The sequence below is a fragment of the Triticum aestivum genome, chromosome 2B (genome assembly GCF_018294505.1).
Source record: "Triticum aestivum cultivar Chinese Spring chromosome 2B, IWGSC CS RefSeq v2.1, whole genome shotgun sequence".
Taxonomy (NCBI): Eukaryota; Viridiplantae; Streptophyta; class Magnoliopsida; order Poales; family Poaceae; genus Triticum; species Triticum aestivum.
The window spans coordinates 123,567,471-123,589,862 of NC_057798.1; positions in this window are offsets into that span (position 1 = coordinate 123,567,471).

Below are 22,392 nucleotides of genomic sequence, written 5' to 3' on the forward strand. Positions count from 1 at the left end.
TGGTCATATCTCAATAAACCGCATATTTGAGTGCCAAAAGATGTATATGAAATGTGCTTATCAAGTTCCCCCACACTTAAATCTTTGCTTGTCCTCAAGCAAAGGCATATGACAAAAGCAAGAACATGAACAGTGAACTGACTAGAGAATGTCAAGTGAAGTAGATCTCTAAACAATGCATGCTTTGGACTTGGCTAGTGAAAATTAATGGTTAAGAGTGCTACATATCAATAGGACACTAGTAAACTCGACCATTTTAAACTTTTGCAATGATAAACGAAGATTAGCAAGTTCAAATGCTGATTGTGCCAAAGGGTTCCTAAAGAGAGCATGATCCCAAAAAAAACTTATTACCCGGAACATAACATTATGGTAGAAGCACTTATTGAATTTGAAGGAAGTAATGGTAATATTTTATTGATCTCACCAATGGAACATACCACCGATCCCGAGAACATGGTATACACCCGGCTTGGCCAATTATTAGTTTTTTTTAGTTTGTCTCCCCAAAGGAACATACCACCGATCCCGAGAACATGGTATACACCTGGTTCGACAATTACATTTCTATAATTATTAATTACTGCCCAAGCTAACCTGATTTCACATGCCACCGATCCCGGGAACATGACATGCTACTGTAGGTAGCCAGACTTATTTATTCATTATTACTTATCTTAAATGAACAACACATAAGAACAAAAACAGGAATCATCACTTCTCCATGTCTGGTTCACATGCTACCGATCCAGGGAACATAGCATGCTAATCCATAGTGGTTAGGTGATTGCTCTCAATGGGAAGACACTTGGCACAAATTCAGCATCTAAACATGGTGATCTAGGTGTATCATAGTAAATGCAGAAAATGACGAAGTTTTCTAGTGTACTAGGGATTTGAGCACTCAAAACTAGTAGTTCTCACTAATTTTAGCAAAGCATGCATGGTGTAGATCACTAGTTTACAAGGCATCCAAAAATCAAGTTCACAAATTCACATCAAGCACAATGCCAAAGGTGAGATTCAGCTTGACAACAAGTAATAACTGGCTCAAGCAACCCAACTAGCAATTGAATTCAGCATGTATTTATGATATTCAGAATGGGTCATGAAACAGCTCACCGGGCTTAATGAAGTAGCACTCGCTTGATCACCTCACCAACTGCAGCTCTTCTCCTTTTCCTTCCTTATGGATGCTCCAGCTTCACTCTTCTTCGTGTGTGCCCCATTGCTTCTCCTCATCGCCATGCTCTGACTCCACCAGGATCCCAAGGAATGTCACCTCAAACCTGGTCAGCATGTAGTAAACAGTGCAGTAGCAAAAGCCTGAAATAGGACTCACACAAACAACTATAAGTGATACGGTCGATGCCCTCCAAGTCATCAATGGTATATCCAATTATATAAGCATAACTATAAAGCACATGTTTAGGATGGCAGAAATCAGCATGGTCAATACTCACACGAGGATGACATTTATCATTAAGCTCAAGACTAGCATGGAAATGATGTGTTTCATTAAGCATAGGACTAGCACGAGGAAAGTAACTATGATCATCGCAAATGAGAGTAATGCCACTAACAGGGTATATATCATCATATCCAAGCAAATGAGTTTTCAAATCAATCTTAAGTGATGGTATCATGTAATGCAAGGTGGTAGCAAAGAAATCACAAGGCATCATGTCATCAAGAGGATTGAGTAAACCTGACACATCACGCTCTGGTATGACAATAGGCAAATGAATCTCATGTTCTTCATCTTCATCTACAGCAGCTTCTTGTACTTCTTCAGGAGTAATAGATGATGAGTCTTCAACTTGATCACTTGGGAATTGCAGCTCTTGACCATCTTGTTCCTTGTCTTCTAGTTCATCTTCTTCAATCTGAGGTATCTCTTGCTCAAGGCACTTGCTATCTTGCTCAACGAAATGTGAAGGTGCTGGAACCTCACATGTAACCATGGATATCTCAGCCACACTCAACTCAAGTTGTGAAGAAATAGTGCTGCCAGCGTTGATGTTCTTCTCAATCTTCCTTACTTCTTCCACTAGCTCTTTTCCACTCTTGATCTTCTTCATTTCATCTAGTATAACCTTCCTAATAGGATCATCCTCGGCACTCCAACTAAACTCGAGACTAAGCAATGTGATCTTTCTATATCATCAAATTCATCTTGTGTGGGCACTTGCACATGAGATTGCTCGAAAGGTGCTGGAGTTGTTGGTTGACCAAATGGAGGACCATTTAACTCCATTGGACACATCTCCTGGTATTGAGGTATATGAGTAGGAGGTGAATAAATCTATTGTGGAGCATAGTTGTGGTTCTCCTCATTGTACCTGAATCCCTGCATTGGATAACTAGAGGCAAACGATGAGATCTCAGGGTTATTGCTCCTATATGACATATTCTGGTTTTTAGACCACCCATGTGTGTAATTGTTTTGGTATGAGTTAGGCAGTGGGGCGAAGCTCATGCCATAACAATCGGGAGGATGGGAGTAACCACACTGACATTCAGCGGGCGAATGGCCCTGAAATCCACAAATATGGCAGGTAGGAGCAACATAAGGATGGCCTCTGGAATTAGGATTGTAAGAACTAGGCCTATCCTCAAAAACTCCTTCTCGCTGTCGAGCTAAATCATCTAATCGATGGGAAATCTTACCTATCAGTTCTTAAACACTTTCCGTGTTGTTTGTAGTGTTGCTCGCATAAGCCTGATGATCTGAATAGTAAGCCATAACCGAGAGGATAATCCAACCTGCAAAAAGGAAAAGAAGACAAAAAGATACTAACTAGAACAGGGGTTAGTGGCTAGAGATATATCACAAATATATAAAGCACAAAAAGGAAACAAGCTAAACCTAGTCTAAAGCCTAGCACAATCGCTCGATGCTAGTCCCCGGCAACGGTGCCAAAATGATCAGTTGAAAGTACAGTGGGGTTTTTACGCCCAAACTGCGAGTGTCGTGTTCTCCTCAGGGACTAGGCGACGACGACTATGCTCGACTAAAGCTAGGTGACAGAATACAAATGATGATTGCAAGGAAATAAACCTAAACTAAACATGGTAGTTCCTAAAGATCATCGCCAAAGAAAATGCAAAATAAGCAAAGAGATATTCAGATTTTCTATACTCTCTTTTTGGCAATTTCCATATTACTCAAAGAATTTAATGCTAACACAAGAAAACATACGGCTAGGAAATTAAAAAGACAAGAACATATATATAACTATCTAACATGAACAGTGGGAAGAAACAAGAACTTGAGCTAATACATGGACTACAAAACTGAATATATTTCTGCAGAAAAGGGAAGACACTGTGACGACACATACATGAACTGGAATTACGTAAATTCAGTGCAAGTGACAAGCATACATGTACCACACGGTTGACAAATATAACATTCACGAACTTATTTTATATAGATGCATGAACTAGTCAGATCCCAGCAAACAGCTGTTTACATGTACTCTTCAAATCTGAACCTTACAAGTCTTGAACATCTCTCAATACTATAGAATTTCAGAGAGAGAGAGAGAGAGAAGGCAACAGCAGGAGGTTGAGAGAGAAGAAGCAGTAGCAGGGGGCGTTGAGAGGAGGGAGAAGGAGCAGCGGGGCAAAGGAAGATGGAGTAGCAGCAACGACTTGGAGTTTGGAGATGGAGAAGGAGCAGAACAACAGCGTGGTAGGGGAAAGTAGAAGAGCAGCAGCAATAGGGATTCAGAGAGGAGGCGAGCTTGGAGAAGGATAGCAGCAGGGAGAGTTGTAGATGAGCAGCAGCAGTAGCGCGGGGGAGAAGGAGCAGCAGACAGGGATTCAGAGAAGCGAGGAAGAAGGGAAGAAGAAGCAGCGGCGGTGTGTCTGGCCGGGCACGCCAGCTGGAGGGAGAGGTCGCGCGAGGTGGGCACTGGTGGTTGGCGCTGTGATGGATGGATGATGGTGTGGGTGGTGGATGGCGCGGGTGATGGTGGAGCAACGAGGTCGCCGAAGCGCGTCGCCACGATGGCCTGGCCGCGGCGGCGGCCGGAGGTGGGAGAAGAAGTGGTGAGGGGGAGAGAGATGGAGATGCCAGCTCCCTTTGGGAATGGAGGCTGCTAGGGATTTTGATCCCCTCCGATCAGATCTGAATGTTTTCACTTTGGCCCTCCTCCTTCCTTCTTTTGGCACAAGATGTTCCCTCCACTTCTTAAGCTAGCCCCCCTAAGCTTTAATCTTCTTCAAGCTTGAGTCCCTCTTTCTTCTCTTCTTGCCCGTGATCTTGTTCCTCAATTCTTTCTAGACAGGAACTTGTAGATTATAGTGCCTTGTCGCACTTTTCTGCAAAAGAAACACAATGACTAGTAAATGATTCATTATATGATTTCCATGCAAATATTCAATATTTCACATCAAGAATTAATGGTCATATCTCAATAAACCGCATATTTGAGTGCCAAAAGATGTATATGAAATGTGCTTATCAAGTTCCCCCACACTTAAATCTTTGCTTGTCCTCAAGCAAAGGCATATGACAAAAGCAAGAACATGAACAGTGAACTGACTAGAGAATGTCAAGTGAAGTAGATCTCTAAACAATGCATGCTTTGGACTTGGCTAGTGAAAATTAATGGTTAAGAGTGCTACATATCAATAGGACACTAGTAAACTCGACCATTTTAAACTTTTGCAATGATAAACGAAGATTAGCAAGTTCAAATGCTGATTGTGCCAAAGGGTTCCTAAAGAGAGCATGATCCCAAAAAAAAACTTATTACCCGGAACATAACATTATGGTAGAAGCACTTATTGAATTTGAAGGAAGTAATGGTAATATTTTATTGATCTCACCAATGGAACATACCACCGATCCCAAGAACATGGTATACACCCGGCTTGGCCAATTATTAGTTTTTTTTAGTTTGTCTCCCCAAAGGAACATACCACCGATCCCGAGAACATGGTGTACACCTGGTTCGACAATTACATTTCTATAATTATTAATTACTGCCCAAGCTAACCTGATTTCACATGCCACCGATCCCGGGAACATGACATGCTACTGTAGGTAGCCAGACTTATTTATTCATTATTACTTATCTTAAATGAACAACACATAAGAACAAAAACAGGAATCATCACTTCTCCATGTCTGGTTCACATGCTACCGATCCAGGGAACATAGCATGCTAATCCATAGTGGTTAGGTGATTGCTCTCAATGGGAAGACACTTGGCACAAATTCAGCATCTAAACATGGTGATCTAGGTGTATCATAGTAAATGCAGAAAATGACGAAGTTTTCTAGTGTACTAGGGATTTGAGCACTCAAAACTAGTAGTTCTCACTAATTTTAGCAAAGCATGCATGGTGTAGATCACTAGTTTACAAGGCATCCAAAAATCAAGTTCACAAATTCACATCAAGCACAATGCCAAAGGTGAGATTCAGCTTGACAACAAGTAATAACTGGCTCAAGCAACCCAACTAGCAATTGAATTCAGCATGTATTTATGATATTCAGAATGGGTCATGAAACAGCTCACCGGGCTTAATGAAGTAGCACTCGCTTGATCACCTCACCAACTGCAGCTCTTCTCCTTTTCCTTCCTTATGGATGCTCCAGCTTCACTCTTCTTCGTGTGTGCCCCATTGCTTCTCCTCATCGCCATGCTCTGACTCCACCAGGATCCCAAGGAATGTCACCTCAAACCTGGTCAGCATGTAGTAAACAGTGCAGTAGCAAAAGCCTGAAATAGGACTCACACAAACAACTATAAGTGATACGGTCGATGCCCTCCAAGTCATCAATGGTATATCCAATTATATAAGCATAACTATAAAGCACATGTTTAGGATGGCAGAAATCAGCATGGTCAATACTCACACGAGGATGACATTTATCATTAAGCTCAAGACTAGCATGGAAATGATGTGTTTCATTAAGCATAGGACTAGCACGAGGAAAGTAACTATGATCATCGCAAATGAGAGTAATGCCACTAACAGGGTATATATCATCATATCCAAGCAAATGAGTTTTCAAATCAATCTTAAGTGATGGTATCATGTAATGCAAGGTGGTAGCAAAGAAATCACAAGGCATCATGTCATCAAGAGGATTGAGTAAACCTGACACATCACGCTCTGGTATGACAATAGGCAAATGAATCTCATGTTCTTCATCTTCATCTACAGCAGCTTCTTGTACTTCTTCAGGAGTAATAGATGATGAGTCTTCAACTTGATCACTTGGGAATTGCAGCTCTTGACCATCTTGTTCCTTGTCTTCTAGTTCATCTTCTTCAATCTGAGGTATCTCTTGCTCAAGGCACTTGCTATCTTGCTCAACGAAATGTGAAGGTGCTGGAACCTCACATGTAACCATGGATATCTCAGCCACACTCAACTCAAGTTGTGAAGAAATAGTGCTGCCAGCGTTGATGTTCTTCTCAATCTTCCTTACTTCTTCCACTAGCTCTTTTCCACTCTTGATCTTCTTCATTTCATCTAGTATAACCTTCCTAATAGGATCATCCTCGGCACTCCAACTAAACTCGAGACTAAGCAATGTGATCTTTCTATATCATCAAATTCATCTTGTGTGGGCACTTGCACATGAGATTGCTCGAAAGGTGCTGGAGTTGTTGGTTGACCAAATGGAGGACCATTTAACTCCATTGGACACATCTCCTGGTATTGAGGTATATGAGTAGGAGGTGAATAAATCTATTGTGGAGCATAGTTGTGGTTCTCCTCATTGTACCTGAATCCCTGCATTGGATAACTAGAGGCAAACGATGAGATCTCAGGGTTATTGCTCCTATATGACATATTCTGGTTTTTAGGCCACCCATGTGTGTAATTGTTTTGGTATGAGTTAGGCAGTGGGGCGAAGCTCATGCCATAACAATCGGGAGGATGGGAGTAACCACACTGACATTCAGCGGGCGAATGGCCCTGAAATCCACAAATATGGCAGGTAGGAGCAACATAAGGATGGCCTCTGGAATTAGGATCGTAAGAACTAGGCCTATCCTCAAAAACTCCTTCTCGCTGTCGAGCTAAATCATCTAATCGATGGGAAATCTTACCTATCAGTTCTTAAACACTTTCCGTGTTGTTTGTAGTGTTGCTCGCATAAGCCTGATGATCTGAATAGTAAGCCATAACCGAGAGGATAATCCAACCTGCAAAAAGGAAAAGAAGACAAAAAGATACTAACTAGAACAGGGGTTAGTGGCTAGAGATATATCACAAATATATAAAGCACAAAAAGGAAACAAGCTAAACCTAGTCTAAAGCCTAGCACAATCGCTCGATGCTAGTCCCCGGCAACGGTGCCAAAATGATCAGTTGAAAGTACAGTGGGGTTTTTACGCCCAAACTGCGAGTGTCGTGTTCTCCTCAGGGACTAGGCGACAATGACTATGCTCGACTAAAGCTAGGTGACAGAATACAAATGATGATTGCAAGGAAATAAACCTAAACTAAACATGGTAGTTCCTAAAGATCATCGCCAAAGAAAATGCAAAATAAGCAAAGAGATATTCAGATTTTCTATACTCTCTTTTTGGCAATTTCCATATTACTCAAAGAATTTAATGCTAACACAAGAAAACATACGGCTAGGAAATTAAAAAGACAAGAACATATATATAACTATCTAACATGAACAGTGGGAAGAAACAAGAACTTGAGCTAATACATGGACTACAAAACTGAATATATTTCTGCAGAAAAGGGAAGACACTGTGACGACACATACATGAACTGGAATTACGTAAATTCAGTGCAAGTGACAAGCATACATGTACCACACGGTTGACAAATATAACATTCACGAACTTATTTTATATAGATGCATGAACTAGTCAGATCCCAGAAAACAAACACTATATTATACAAGTACTAAACAGAGCAAACAGCTGTTTACATGTACTCTTCAAATCTGAACCTTACAAGTCTTGAACATCTCTCAATACTATAGAATTTCAGAGAGAGAGAGAGAGAAGGCAACAGCAGGAGGTTGAGAGAGAAGAAGCAGTAGCAGGGGGCGTTGAGAGGAGGGAGAAGGAGCAGCGGGGCAAAGGAAGATGGAGTAGCAGCAACGACTTGGAGTTTGGAGATGGAGAAGGAGCAGAACAACAGCGTGGTAGGGGAAAGTAGAAGAGCAGCAGCAATAGGGATTCAGAGAGGAGGCGAGCTTGGAGAAGGATAGCAGCAGGGAGAGTTGTAGATGAGCAGCAGCAGTAGCGCGGGGGAGAAGGAGCAGCAGACAGGGATTCAGAGAAGCGAGGAAGAAGGGAAGAAGAAGCAGCGGCGGTGTGTCTGGCCGGGCACGCCAGCTGGAGGGAGAGGTCGCGCGAGGTGGGCACTGGTGGTTGGCGCTGTGATGGATGGATGATGGTGTGGGTGGTGGATGGCGCGGGTGATGGTGGAGCAACGAGGTCGCCGAAGCGCGTCGCCACGATGGCCTGGCCGCGGCGGCGGCCGGAGGTGGGAGAAGAAGTGGTGAGGGGGAGAGAGATGGAGATGCCAGCTCCCTTTGGGAATGGAGGCTGCTAGGGATTTTGATCCCCTCCGATCAGATCTGAATGTTTTCACTTTGGCCCTCCTCCTTCCTTCTTTTGGCACAAGATGATCCCTCCACTTCTTAAGCTAGCCCCCCTAAGCTTTAATCTTCTTCAAGCTTGAGTCCCTCTTTCTTCTCTTCTTGCCCGTGATCTTGTTCCTCAATTCTTTCTAGACAGGAACTTGTAGATTATAGTGCCTTGTCGCACTTTTCTGCAAAAGAAACACAATGACTAGTAAATGATTCATTATATGATTTCCATGCAAATATTCAATATTTCACATCAAGAATTAATGGTCATATCTCAATAAACCGCATATTTGAGTGCCAAAAGATGTATATGAAATGTGCTTATCAAGTTCCCCCACACTTAAATCTTTGCTTGTCCTCAAGCAAAGGCATATGACAAAAGCAAGAACATGAACAGTGAACTGACTAGAGAATGTCAAGTGAAGTAGATCTCTAAACAATGCATGCTTTGGACTTGGCTAGTGAAAATTAACGGTTAAGAGTGCTACATATCAATAGGACACTAGTAAACTCGACCATTTTAAACTTTTGCAATGATAAACGAAGATTAGCAAGTTCAAATGCTGATTGTGCCAAAGGGTTCCTAAAGAGAGCATGATCCCAAAAAAAACTTATTACCCGGAACATAACATTATGGTAGAAGCACTTATTGAATTTGAAGGAAGTAATGGTAATATTTTATTGATCTCACCAATGGAACATACCACCGATCCCGAGAACATGGTATACACCCGGCTTGGCCAATTATTAGTTTTTTTTAGTTTGTCTCCCCAAAGGAACATACCACCGATCCCGAGAACATGGTATACACCTGGTTCGACAATTACATTTCTATAATTATTAATTACTGCCCAAGCTAACCTGATTTCACATGCCACCGATCCCGGGAACATGACATGCTACTGTAGGTAGCCAGACTTATTTATTCATTATTACTTATCTTAAATGAACAACACATAAGAACAAAAACAGGAATCATCACTTCTCCATGTCTGGTTCACATGCTACCGATCCAGGGAACATAGCATGCTAATCCATAGTGGTTAGGTGATTGCTCTCAATGGGAAGACACTTGGCACAAATTCAGCATCTAAACATGGTGATCTAGGTGTATCATAGTAAATGCAGAAAATGACGAAGTTTTCTAGTGTACTAGGGATTTGAGCACTCAAAACTAGTAGTTCTCACTAATTTTAGCAAAGCATGCATGGTGTAGATCACTAGTTTACAAGGCATCCAAAAATCAAGTTCACAAATTCACATCAAGCACAATGCCAAAGGTGAGATTCAGCTTGACAACAAGTAATAACTGGCTCAAGCAACCCAACTAGCAATTGAATTCAGCATGTATTTATGATATTCAGAATGGGTCATGAAACAGCTCACCGGGCTTAATGAAGTAGCACTCGCTTGATCACCTCACCAACTGCAGCTCTTCTCCTTTTCCTTCCTTATGGATGCTCCAGCTTCACTCTTCTTCGTGTGTGCCCCATTGCTTCTCCTCATCGCCATGCTCTGACTCCACCAGGATCCCAAGGAATGTCACCTCAAACCTGGTCAGCATGTAGTAAACAGTGCAGTAGCAAAAGCCTGAAATAGGACTCACACAAACAACTATAAGTGATACGGTCGATGCCCTCCAAGTCATCAATGGTATATCCAATTATATAAGCATAACTATAAAGCACATGTTTAGGATGGCAGAAATCAGCATGGTCAATACTCACACGAGGATGACATTTATCATTAAGCTCAAGACTAGCATGGAAATGATGTGTTTCATTAAGCATAGGACTAGCACGAGGAAAGTAACTATGATCATCGCAAATGAGAGTAATGCCACTAACAGGGTATATATCATCATATCCAAGCAAATGAGTTTTCAAATCAATCTTAAGTGATGGTATCATGTAATGCAAGGTGGTAGCAAAGAAATCACAAGGCATCATGTCATCAAGAGGATTGAGTAAACCTGACACATCACGCTCTGGTATGACAATAGGCAAATGAATCTCATGTTCTTCATCTTCATCTACAGCAGCTTCTTGTACTTCTTCAGAAGTAATAGATGATGAGTCTTCAACTTGATCACTTGGGAATTGCAGCTCTTGACCATCTTGTTCCTTGTCTTCTAGTTCATCTTCTTCAATCTGAGGTATCTCTTGCTCAAGGCACTTGCTATCTTCCTCAACGAAATGTGAAGGTGCTGGAACCTCACATGTAACCATGGATATCTCAGCCACACTCAACTCAAGTTGTGAAGAAATAGTGCTGCCAGCGTTGATGTTCTTCTCAATCTTCCTTACTTCTTCCACTAGCTCTTTTCCACTCTTGATCTTCTTCATTTCATCTAGTATAACCTTCCTAATAGGATCATCCTCGGCACTCCAACTAAACTCGAGACTAAGCAATGTGATCTTTCTATATCATCAAATTCATCTTGTGTGGGCACTTGCACATGAGATTGCTCGAAAGGTGCTGGAGTTGTTGGTTGACCAAATGGAGGACCATTTAACTCCATTGGACACATCTCCTGGTATTGAGGTATATGAGTAGGAGGTGAATAAATCTATTGTGGAGCATAGTTGTGGTTCTCCTCATTGTACCTGAATCCCTGCATTGGATAACTAGAGGCAAACGATGAGATCTCAGGGTTATTGCTCCTATATGACATATTCTGGTTTTTAGGCCACCCATGTGTGTAATTGTTTTGGTATGAGTTAGGCAGTGGGGCGAAGCTCATGCCATAACAATCGGGAGGATGGGAGTAACCACACTGACATTCAGCGGGCGAATGGCCCTGAAATCCACAAATATGGCAGGTAGGAGCAACATAAGGATGGCCTCTGGAATTAGGATCGTAAGAACTAGGCCTATCCTCAAAAACTCCTTCTCGCTGTCGAGCTAAATCATCTAATCGATGGGAAATCTTACCTATCAGTTCTTAAACACTTTCCGTGTTGTTTGTAGTGTTGCTCGCATAAGCCTGATGATCTGAATAGTAAGCCATAACCGAGAGGATAATCCAACCTGCAAAAAGGAAAAGAAGACAAAAAGATACTAACTAGAACAGGGGTTAGTGGCTAGAGATATATCACAAATATATAAAGCACAAAAAGGAAACAAGCTAAACCTAGTCTAAAGCCTAGCACAATCGCTCGACGCTAGTCCCCGGCAACGGCGCCAAAATGATCAATTGAAAGTACAGTGGGGTTTTTACGCCCAAACTGCGAGTGTCGTGTTCTCCTCAGGGACTAGGCGACGACGACTATGCTCGACTAAAGCTAGGTGACAGAATACAAATGATGATTGCAAGGAAATAAACCTAAACTAAACATGGTAGTTCCTGAAGATCATCGCCAAAGAAAATGCAAAATAAGCAAAGAGATATTCAGATTTTCTATACTCTCTTTTTGGCAATTTCCATATTACTCAAAGAATTTAATGCTAACACAAGAAAACATACGGCTAGGAAATTAAAAAGACAAGAACATATATATAACTATCTAACATGAACAGTGGGAACAAACAAGAACTTGAGCTAATACATGGACTACAAAACTGAATATATTTCTGCAGAAAAGGGAAGACACTGTGACGACGCATACATGAACTGGAATTACGTAAATTCAGTGCAAGTGACAAGCATACATGTACCACACGGTTGACAAATATAACATTCACGAACTTATTTTATATAGATGCATCAACTAGTCAGATCCCAGAAAACAAACACTATATTATACAAGTACTAAACAGAGCAAACAGCAGTTTACATGTACTCTTCAAATCTGAACCTTACAAGTCTTGAACATCTCTCAATAGTATAGAATTTGAGAGAGAGAGAGAGAGAGAGAGAAGGCAACAGCAGGAGGTTGAGAGAGAAGAAGCAGTAGCAGGGGGCGTTGAGAGGAGGGAGAAGGAGCAGCGGGGCAAAGGAAGATGGAGTAGCAGCAACAACTTGGAGTTTGGAGATGGAGAAGGAGCAGAACAGCAGCGTGGTAGGGGAAAGTAGAAGAGCAGCAACAGTAGGGATTCAGAGAGGAGGCGAGCTTGGACAAGGATAGCAGCAGGGAGAGTTGTAGACGAGCAACAGCAGTAGCGCAGGGGAGAAGGAGCAGCAGACAGGGATTCATAGAAGCGGGGAAGAAGGGAAGAAGAAGCAGCGGCGGTGTGTCTGGCCGGGCGCGCCGGCTGGAGGGAGAGGTCGCGTGAGGTTGGCACTGGTGGCTGGCGCTGTGATGGATGGATGATGGTGTGGGTGGTGGATGGCGCGGGTGATGGTGGAGCAACGAGGTCGCGGAAGCGCGCCGCCATGATGGCCTGGCCGCGGCGGCGGCCGGAGGTGGGAGAAGAAGTGGTGAGGGGGAGAGAGATGGAGATGCCAGCTCCCTTTGGGAATGGAGGCTGCTAGGGATTTTGATCCCCTCCGATCAGATCTGAATGTTTTCACTTTGGCCCTCCTTCTTCCTTCTTTTGGCACAAGATGATCCCTCCACTTCTTAAGCTAGCCCCCCTAAGCTTTAATCTTCTTCAAGCTTGAGTCCCTCTTTCTTCTCTTCTTGCCCGTGATCTTGTTCCTCAATTCTTTCTAGACAGGAACTTGTAGATTATAGTGCCTTGTCGCACTTTTCTGCAAAAGAAACACAATGACTAGTAAATGATTCATTATATGATTTCCATGCAAATATTCAATATTTCACAGCAAGAATTGATGGTCATATCTCAATAAACCGCATATTTGAGTGCCAAAAGATGTATATGAAATGTGCTTATCACCCGCTATGGTGATATGAGCATCTAGGTCGTACGATCAGTGATCAGATGGCACATGAGTAGTACTTGTACTTTCTGGGCATTTCCCAAACTCTATCAGTCGTATATTGCAAAAACATTCAAACCTCCTACTGTGGGCCGTTAGATCTCAGTGAACTCGTATCACCATAGAATCTATGGTGCGGGAGCACCTCATATTCTCCCGTGCGAGAAAACATAAGGTGATATCGCAGCTTGGATGCTACGGTGATACGAGCTTGGAGGTCGTTTGATCTGAGATCAAATGGCATCTGAGCAGTCTTTGTGCTTGTAAGCAGTGGCCGAACTCTTTTGGGGCTTTTCTGCAAAAAACCATTTGAACCACCGAGGAGGTGTTGGGTCACAAATCCAACTGCTCCGAAGAGCTTGTATCACCAAAGCATCTAAGGTGTGGTAGCACATGATATTCTTACATACATGAGAATATGATGTCCTCCTTCATCTTAGATATGCTACGGTGATATGAGCTTCGAGGTCGTCGGATATGGGATCCAAGGGCATCTGAGTAGTTTTTGTACAAATTGTGTGCAATTCTCAAACTCATCAAGGTTTCCTGCAAGAAAAATTAGACACATCATGTGAACTGCTATATCTCAGATCTACAAGCTCCAAGCAACTCGTATCGGCATATAGCATCTAAGGTATGGGGGCACATGATATTATCCCGGGGAGGAGGGGTGGGGGGGGATGCACAACCAATAGGTGGTTGGGAGGGTGGGGACAAATATAATCTAAACAACCCTAAACAGAGCTCCACAATTTTATCTAAGGTCGAGGGGTTGACCCCCGACAATCATAGCTCCGCCTAAACACAACATTTGCATGTACTGTAGTACTAGACTTAATATTCATGTTTCAGTTTCATGTTCATTTTAAATATTGAACTGAGGACCATGGATGTCTTACATTTTACTCCCTTCGTTCCTAAATATTAGTCCTTTTAGAGGTTTCAAATGGACTGGCACATAGAGATGTATATAGATATATTTTAGAGTCTAGATTCACTCATTTTGCTCCGTATGTAGTCACTTGTTGAACTCTCTAAAAGACTAATATTTAGGAATAGAAGGAGTATTTTTGAATTCGTGTCATACATGCATGGTTTGGAAAAATAGATGCACTATACTTATTGGATTGTTGTTGTGTTCATGCATGTGTGTCTCTGTGTGTGTATGTGTGGTCATATGCTTGATACATACAAAGTTTTCTCACCTCCATATTGTTCATCTTTTAAATTTGAATTTGCATTGGAAAACTTACTAGGGATACCATGAAATGTGAAATCTACATTGATATCACTATATCACAAACACACTCTAATTCAACAACTCGTCATAAATCAATTACCACGTTGAGATTAGTATTTGCAAGGAAAATACGGGTATTGTAATACACATAGATTCGTTCGGCAATTTAAAAGGTTCCTTTCGTATTCTCGAATGGTAGGACCCAACAGCGTACCAGCCAGACCTTGGCTCATGTTGATCCTACAAAAATAAAAAATAAAAAAAGGGCTCGTGTCCTTCAGTGGTGTGCGTGGTACGCACATTAGGCAACCCCAACCAGTCGAGCCTCAGCGTTTCAAGTCGAAATATCTGGTGGCCAGAATTCCAGCCCTAGGAAATTCCCCTCATGTCCCCGGTCCATAATGACTACCGATAAACAACAGAGGGATGCTTTAGTAACTAGACAACGTTACCTACCGTGCCGAGCACGGTTCAATTCCCTCGATCGCCGATCGTCAAGGTCACCCGTCAACTGCATTGCCTAGTACTACTACTACTACACCAGGATGAGCATAGAATTGAGCCCATTTGTTCGTGCCTAGTACTTGAGTTAATATATCAGGCAATGCACTAGTACGGAGGGATTATCCTTTTACTTTGCATATATAACTTGTCTGAAGTCTAACTAAGCAAAATGTTTGACCAAATCCTTTCTTAAGAAATACAACAAAACAGATGTATGGCTTGAAAATTTATTGCATGATGCAGGTAATGATATTGTTTCGAATCCTGGATCTTAAATTTCAGAAAATCCAAAAGTGGGCATAAATTCTTGAAACTGAGCATGGTCACGTGATATGGCACAAATATTACTTCGTAAGTTTTTTCTTCAATTCGGGACAAGCTGCTTATGACAAGTTGCACAAATGAAGAGCCAAGGTATTTTGGAACAAAGACCTGTCACGTTAAGGCGAACGCTTTCACTATTGAAACCATGGGCGTTTACGTGCCGCCAGGAGTCCCCACTTCTCATCGGCAGGTGCTGTCCCAGCAAGCGTGTGAGTCGATGGGAGGTGTGCAGGCAGACCGCTGCGCCGGCTGTCAGGGAGGCATGCGAGCAGACCGCTATGCAAACTCACCGCGAGGCGAGCCCTTTGACCAGGCTCCGCCGCCCACCGTCGTCCCAACTGCTCCCACTTTTAACGTTGTCGGTGCCGCAGTTTAAAATCAACCCCGCACTACCCGGTATCGCTACAATCTTCTCTCTTCCTCTCCGATTCTCCTGTCGTCTACCTCCAACCAGCCTGACCAAAACGTACGCCATGCCGCATCACGATGGTCTGCCCTTAGTGTTCCAGTTTCCTGAGGAAGACACCCAGCCGGAGTCTCAAGAACATAAGGCGCTTTGGGACGAGCTTGAGCTGGCCTTGCAGGAAGATGTCGCGCCTGTCTCCACTCCCGTTCCGGCTCTCGTCGCCCCGACTGCGCCAGCGCCCATCCCCGTGGTATTGATGGGATGGGAGCCGCACATTGTCATCGAGCTTGATGCCACGGGGTTCCATGAGGTCCCCGCCGACTTTCACGCGCTCGTGCACCTTCCAGCGCATGCGCCTGCGCGTGCACTAACACGCATGCCCGTGCCGGTGCCCGTGCACCTGCCAGCGCATGCGCCTACGCATGCACTGACGTGCGCGCCCGTGCTGGTGCCCGTGCACATGAATGTCTCTGCCACGCCGTTGACAGCGCCTGTCCCCGCGTGGGTGCCAGTGCCCCCCTTAGTGGCATGGATGGCCGCTATCGACCGCTTCCTTGCACCAACACCAATCGCCTCCTCCCGCCAGTTGACTCGCTGCGAAGTGCAAAACATTTTGGCCTTCCTTGAAGCTAGGCCAACGTCCAGGAGTATGCCAACAACGGTGCAAGACGCCATCGTCGCCGTCGGTCAGTGGCCCGACGACACACAAAGCATGGCAGAGGAGCCGCTTCCCACCGCGACACGCCCCCGCCACAGCCGCGTAATTTAAATTTTCCATGAAAAACGTTCGGATTGCCATGCTTAAAATTCGAATGTTTATCATTTCCGTTTATTTTATATCGATCGTCGTATAATTTAAAGTCGGAGTCAGACTGAACGAAATCTATGGTTTGATCGATTGAATGTTCTGCTAGAGCCGTATCAAATTAAATATAAAACATCATCAAGCCACATGTATTTCTTGTCATCCAACGACCTAGACTGCTTCAATGTCGAGCGCTCAACACATTTAGCGTGCAGTTAATTTCATGCCAAAAATAGTGCTAATCACATAATAACATGCAAATAATATCCTAGTACTTAATATCCGCATGCACTTAATATACTTCCAAATTAACATGCGCTGACTAGTGCTGCTAGTACGTGAAACTGGTGCCGTGACTGGTGAACGCGTCCAGATATGGTCAACGGCAACATCGCTCGCGAGTTCTTCGTGTTTGCCCGTGCGTCTAAACGCAGAAGGGGAGGAGAGAGAGAGAGCACACATGGGACCCACCAGTAAGTGAAGGCGAATAGTACTAAAAATAATATTACATGTTATCCATTAATTAGGATGTGGTAATATAAAACATTATGTGAACAAAGGAGGGTACAACAAACATTGTTGTTCTACTTATGTTGCCTATTGACATGCGTCTTGAAGGCCTAGTCGCATGTTTGATCCTCGTCCTTTATTTTTAAATTTGTATATGGGTCCAAATTTGTTTCATGACATGTGGGCCCCTCGGTGTGCAGTTTGTAGCACTTTAATTTGTGGGTAGAAATTTGTTCCATTCCAAGTGGACTATCGGTGTGTAGTTTTGTAGCTTATTTATAATAATTAAAGAGAACAACATAGTTTTTCAATAATACCATGGTGCGACGTTGAAGGCGAGAAAGGACGTGCGAGAGAGCGATGACCGAGCCAGAGGGAAATGAACTAGGGGAGTTACGTGGGTTGCAACGGTGTTTGGAGTAGTTGTGGGCCGAATGCTACGAAAATATAATCTAAACCGACCGGAATAAATGCCTACACAAATTAATCCAAGGTTGGAGTGCCCCTCGCAATGTAAATAGCTCCGGCTTTGTGAGGGATGGATAGGTAGTAGCTTCAATGCGTGGAAGATACGGTGTGAGAAAGCGAGGTCAATCGAGAGACATATAGATAGAGAGACAAAGTGAGTGTGGTCCGACATTCATTGAACAAATATATATGCTCTGGAGAGATATTGTCCGATTGAGCTTTTGGCAGGGGTGAGGGCTGTAAGATAGAGCTTGAGAGATGATCCAGTCACAGACGTGTAGATATATTTTGTGCGTGGGAGGAAGCAAGGTCAACCGATCACATAGGGTCGCCGTGCGATCGAGAGAGTGAGATGGGTTGGAGAGAGTGACCTAGATAGACAATGTGCGTGAGAGAGTATACAATGTGAATAGGTCGAATTGGGATCAAACATGGTGATATATCGTTTTTGTCCGAGAAAGAGCGAGGTCAATCGAGACATACAGAGAGAGAGAGAGAGAGAGAGAGAGAGAGAGAGAGATTAGTGAGCGTGGCCCACCATGAGGTCGAAAGAGTGGCGGCGGCTTGGATGGACTGACCTAGATAGACAATTTGCATGAGAGAGTATAGAATGTGTCGATCAAGGCCCGAACAGGGAGATATATCATTTGTGTGTGAAGGAAAACGAGGTTAAACGAGACTCAAACAAAGAGAGCGAGATTGAGCGAGTGTGGCCTGCCATGCAGAAGAAAGAATGAGACAGTCTCGAGGGAGTGACCTAAATATACAACGTGCGTGCATGCACACGAGAGGTTGAGGGGGGGGGCCTAGATAAGCAAGGCATGTATTTAGCGCGAGAGGGTGAGAGGGAGAGGGGAGAGAGAGAGAGAGAGAGAGAGAGAGAGCTCAACATGGGGTGCAATGGCGGGTGTGTGAGGTAAATACATTTGGTAACAGAGTGGAAAAAGGGGTTGTGTAGTTGAGAGACTTAGAGATCGGAACATGGAGAGAAAGAATGAACGTGTGTTGGAAACCGATAGCTTCCTAAGGTGGTTAGGAGAAGAAGATTGACCGATACAGGAAGTATGTACCATTTGTGCGGGGGGGGGGGGGGGCTAAAAACAACATTTGAATGTACATAGTACGAGACTTAATATCGATGTTTCAATTCGGTGTACATTGTAAGATTTGAACCGAGGACCATGCATACGGGTAATTATTTTGAATTCGTGCCATACTAAGTTTCGAAAAGTTGACATTGGCTCAATTTGTTGTGCTTTTTTGTAGGTCATATGTTTGAATCCATCCAAAAGTTTTCTCACTACCATGGTGTTCATCATATACATATGAATTTGTATTAAAAAAGTAGTGTGGATACAGTGAAATGCAAAATCCACGTTAGAATTGGAGATCGCTACGTGACACACACTCTAATTCAAATAACTAATTATGTGACACACACTCTAATCCACGTTAGCGTGGATACCGTTTCGATTTTTTTCAAATAACTCCTCATTAATTAATTTATAGTACTCCCTATGTTCACTTTTATAAGACCTTGAAGACATTTCAGACAATGTGCAAAACAGTTCATTTTAAGTTGTCTGAAACGACTTACAAAAGTGAACGGAGGGAGTATCTCGTTTCGAATGACTAATTATTGCAAGGAAAACACAGGCATGGTAATACATACAGATTCGTTTGCAAATGAAAGAAGATTCGTTTGTATTCTCAAATGTAGGTGCACCAGGCAGACCAGGGTCATGTCGGGGTGGACGCTGCTTTGGTGCCTTAAAGGCACCTGCCTTTGGGTCACTGACATGTGGGCCAGCCACCTGTTGGGCCCACATGTCATGGACACAAAGGCAGGTTCCTTAAGGCACCAAATCATAGTCCTGTCGGGGTGGTTGCGTGTGTTGGATGGACTGGTAGCACCCAGCCACCCACCCCCCTTCCTCCCCAAATCCCCCCACCCCCACGCCATCCCCCTCCCAAAAAGGACGACGACAAAATAAGTTCGCGCTTCCATGTTTTTGATTGAAATATCTGACGGCCCCAATTCCAGCCCTGCAAAATCTCTCTTCTCCACCGTCGCCTTCCGCGCCCAGATTGCTCAAATCCCTAATTCGCCGCCAACCCAAGCAAAGTTCGAATTGCCCCTCGTCTCGTCTCTTTCCCCACCTCTGTGCTGGAGGACGACGACGAAGACGACGGTCACGCTTCACCACCGCACCGGAGCTACCTCATCTACGCCCTCGTCCACCGCACCAGGTGGTCCATCGACCACGTCAGCTGCCGCAACCGACGTGCCTCATAGACACCGAGTTCCGCCGCATCAGGTGCGTTTCACCGACGCCATCTCCCAGCTCACCGGGGCTACTTCACCGAGCACATCGTCGCACCTCCGCCCCCCGAGGCCGTTGGGGCTTCACCAACGGTCTTGTCCACCACATCGTAGCGCTCCGCTGCCACTCAAGATCTGCATCTGTGCGCGGCCAGCCAACGCCATCGCATCACCCTCAACGACTTTGAAGTGACCCGCACTCTAGCTAGGCGAGCATGCCCAAATGCCGGCCCGAACTAGGTATCCACACATCACTCCCTTGTGCACTGTTCTGACGATGTTTGGATATCCTTTCACTGCTCTCTTAGCTTACATGCCTATGCAACTCTAACTTTAACTCTTATTTCTTCTAGAGATATCATCAGAAACAAGCAAATCCATTTTTTAGCGAAGCATGACGGCGCTACGGGATCTGGTACACATCCTGCACACCCGTATAACCTTGTAAGTATCTGTCCTCCGGTACAACATCAATGTCGATTCCTCTTATTTGATCAACCATTCGCCGTGTCAAAAATGCAGAGGGGGATGCAAGGAGCACAAGGCCTGCACATCCAAGCAAGTGGTAACATGGACTTATACATGGAACATCACAAGCGCAAGCAGAGCTGTAGCGAGCCTGTACAACGAGCTAGCGTAAGTCCCTGCATTTCATTTAATTCGTACTGGCAATCGTGTATGATTTGTGTGCAGTGGCTGATCCACGAATTCAAGTTACCAGGGGCGAACATTTAACTTAAAAAATACGAAGGCACTTGCACTCCGGAAATCAACATAACTTGAAAAATGTAAAGCTACATGCACTTTGAAAACCAGCTAATGATACAAAGTAGTTCAGATTATAAACACTAAATGATGCAAGCACCAAAAAACACAAAATGCATCATGGTGTACAAGGACTACAAACATGGTATGTACCTGCTTGAATTATTCGTTCTCTGGCTGAAAATATCAAAGTGTAATTGCACCTATAAGCAGTGCGCAAACTGCATATCAATATATCTATCCTACACAAAAATGCCAATAGTTTCATACAACAGATTAGAAAAGTATTTATGCTATGTTGTCATGATACGGGGACTTTCTGGTAGATGGCCTCGATGTTTCCTCAAGCTATGAAAATGCACTATAATTTGCTTGTCATCAATGCCTGCAAATATCTGTGTCTCTCAACATAGTAGATCATCATTAGACACTAAATCCTTCAATGAGCTTGCAAAATGTTTGCATTAGATCCCTCATTAGACACTATATGTTCATCACCAGGAGCATGTAAAATGTTTGCATCAAATCCTTCATTAGCAGTCTGTTCATTAGACACTTCAGGCTCAAGAACAACATGAGCTTGTATGTTTGCACTGGAAACTTGATTAGATACATCAGATTCGGTCAGTTCAATATTGATTGGGGGTTATAAAATAAGTAGAAATTGGTTTCATTTTCTCATCCCTACATACAAGCAGTTTTACAACACCGTCAGGTTTAACTATTGGCCAGAAATTGAAGAGTTGAATTAGATATAATTAGCGATGTGATGTACCTGCTCGTTGCGCATGCTACTCTTGCAAGCTGGGACTGTCCGTTTGCGCAAGCTCGATGCCATGCCTGTGCTGCCGCCACTACCTCCCACGTAGGCTACACCCAGGGTTGGATCTTCATCTTCTTGCCCTTCCATTCGCTTGAAGCCCGGCGACTGCCCTTCAATGAGGGCGCGAGGAAGTGTTGTGTCGGTCTATCCAGCGGAGGCTAGGTTAGGAGCAAACCAGACTGGAGGCTGGAGCGAATGAATTGGGATTTTTCCTGTTGTCGATCAATATGGGACGCGCTCGTTTGGGCCGCGAGCCTGCTATAGGGCCTGCCTTGCACTTATGTTATTGGCCCATCCAAATTGAAACATTTTTCTTCATTTTTTACATTGCCTACCCGTGCGTTGGGACGAACAAAACTAGCATGGGCCAACCTGGACGACTCAAACTAGGTGGACACTTTCCAGCCATCTGAGGCGGCCGCCCATACCAGCCCCTATGGTGGCGTCGCCCCTTTTTGCGTGTATGATTGGATAGTGAAAAATATTCTAGTGGCGCTTTTGATTTACCCATAGAATGGTTGAATTGCTTGTTTCTATGAACTGAGTTCGCCAATAATGTGAAGGATGCCAGTCTTTTCATCCTATTGTAGATTGCTTAGATCTCGATATGCCAAAAGTAATCGCATGAAATATACAGTAAAAGCCAGTGTGATGTGTGTGGCTACAACTAGTCTGACTACACGTCCTCATATAACATATCAAGGACGCACCATCTTACCAGATTAACCATTCGACTTACCAATGCAGCGTGGGAATAAAGAAGTATTGGGACTACGTAACCAAGCAATTGATGCCATGGGATCCTTCGT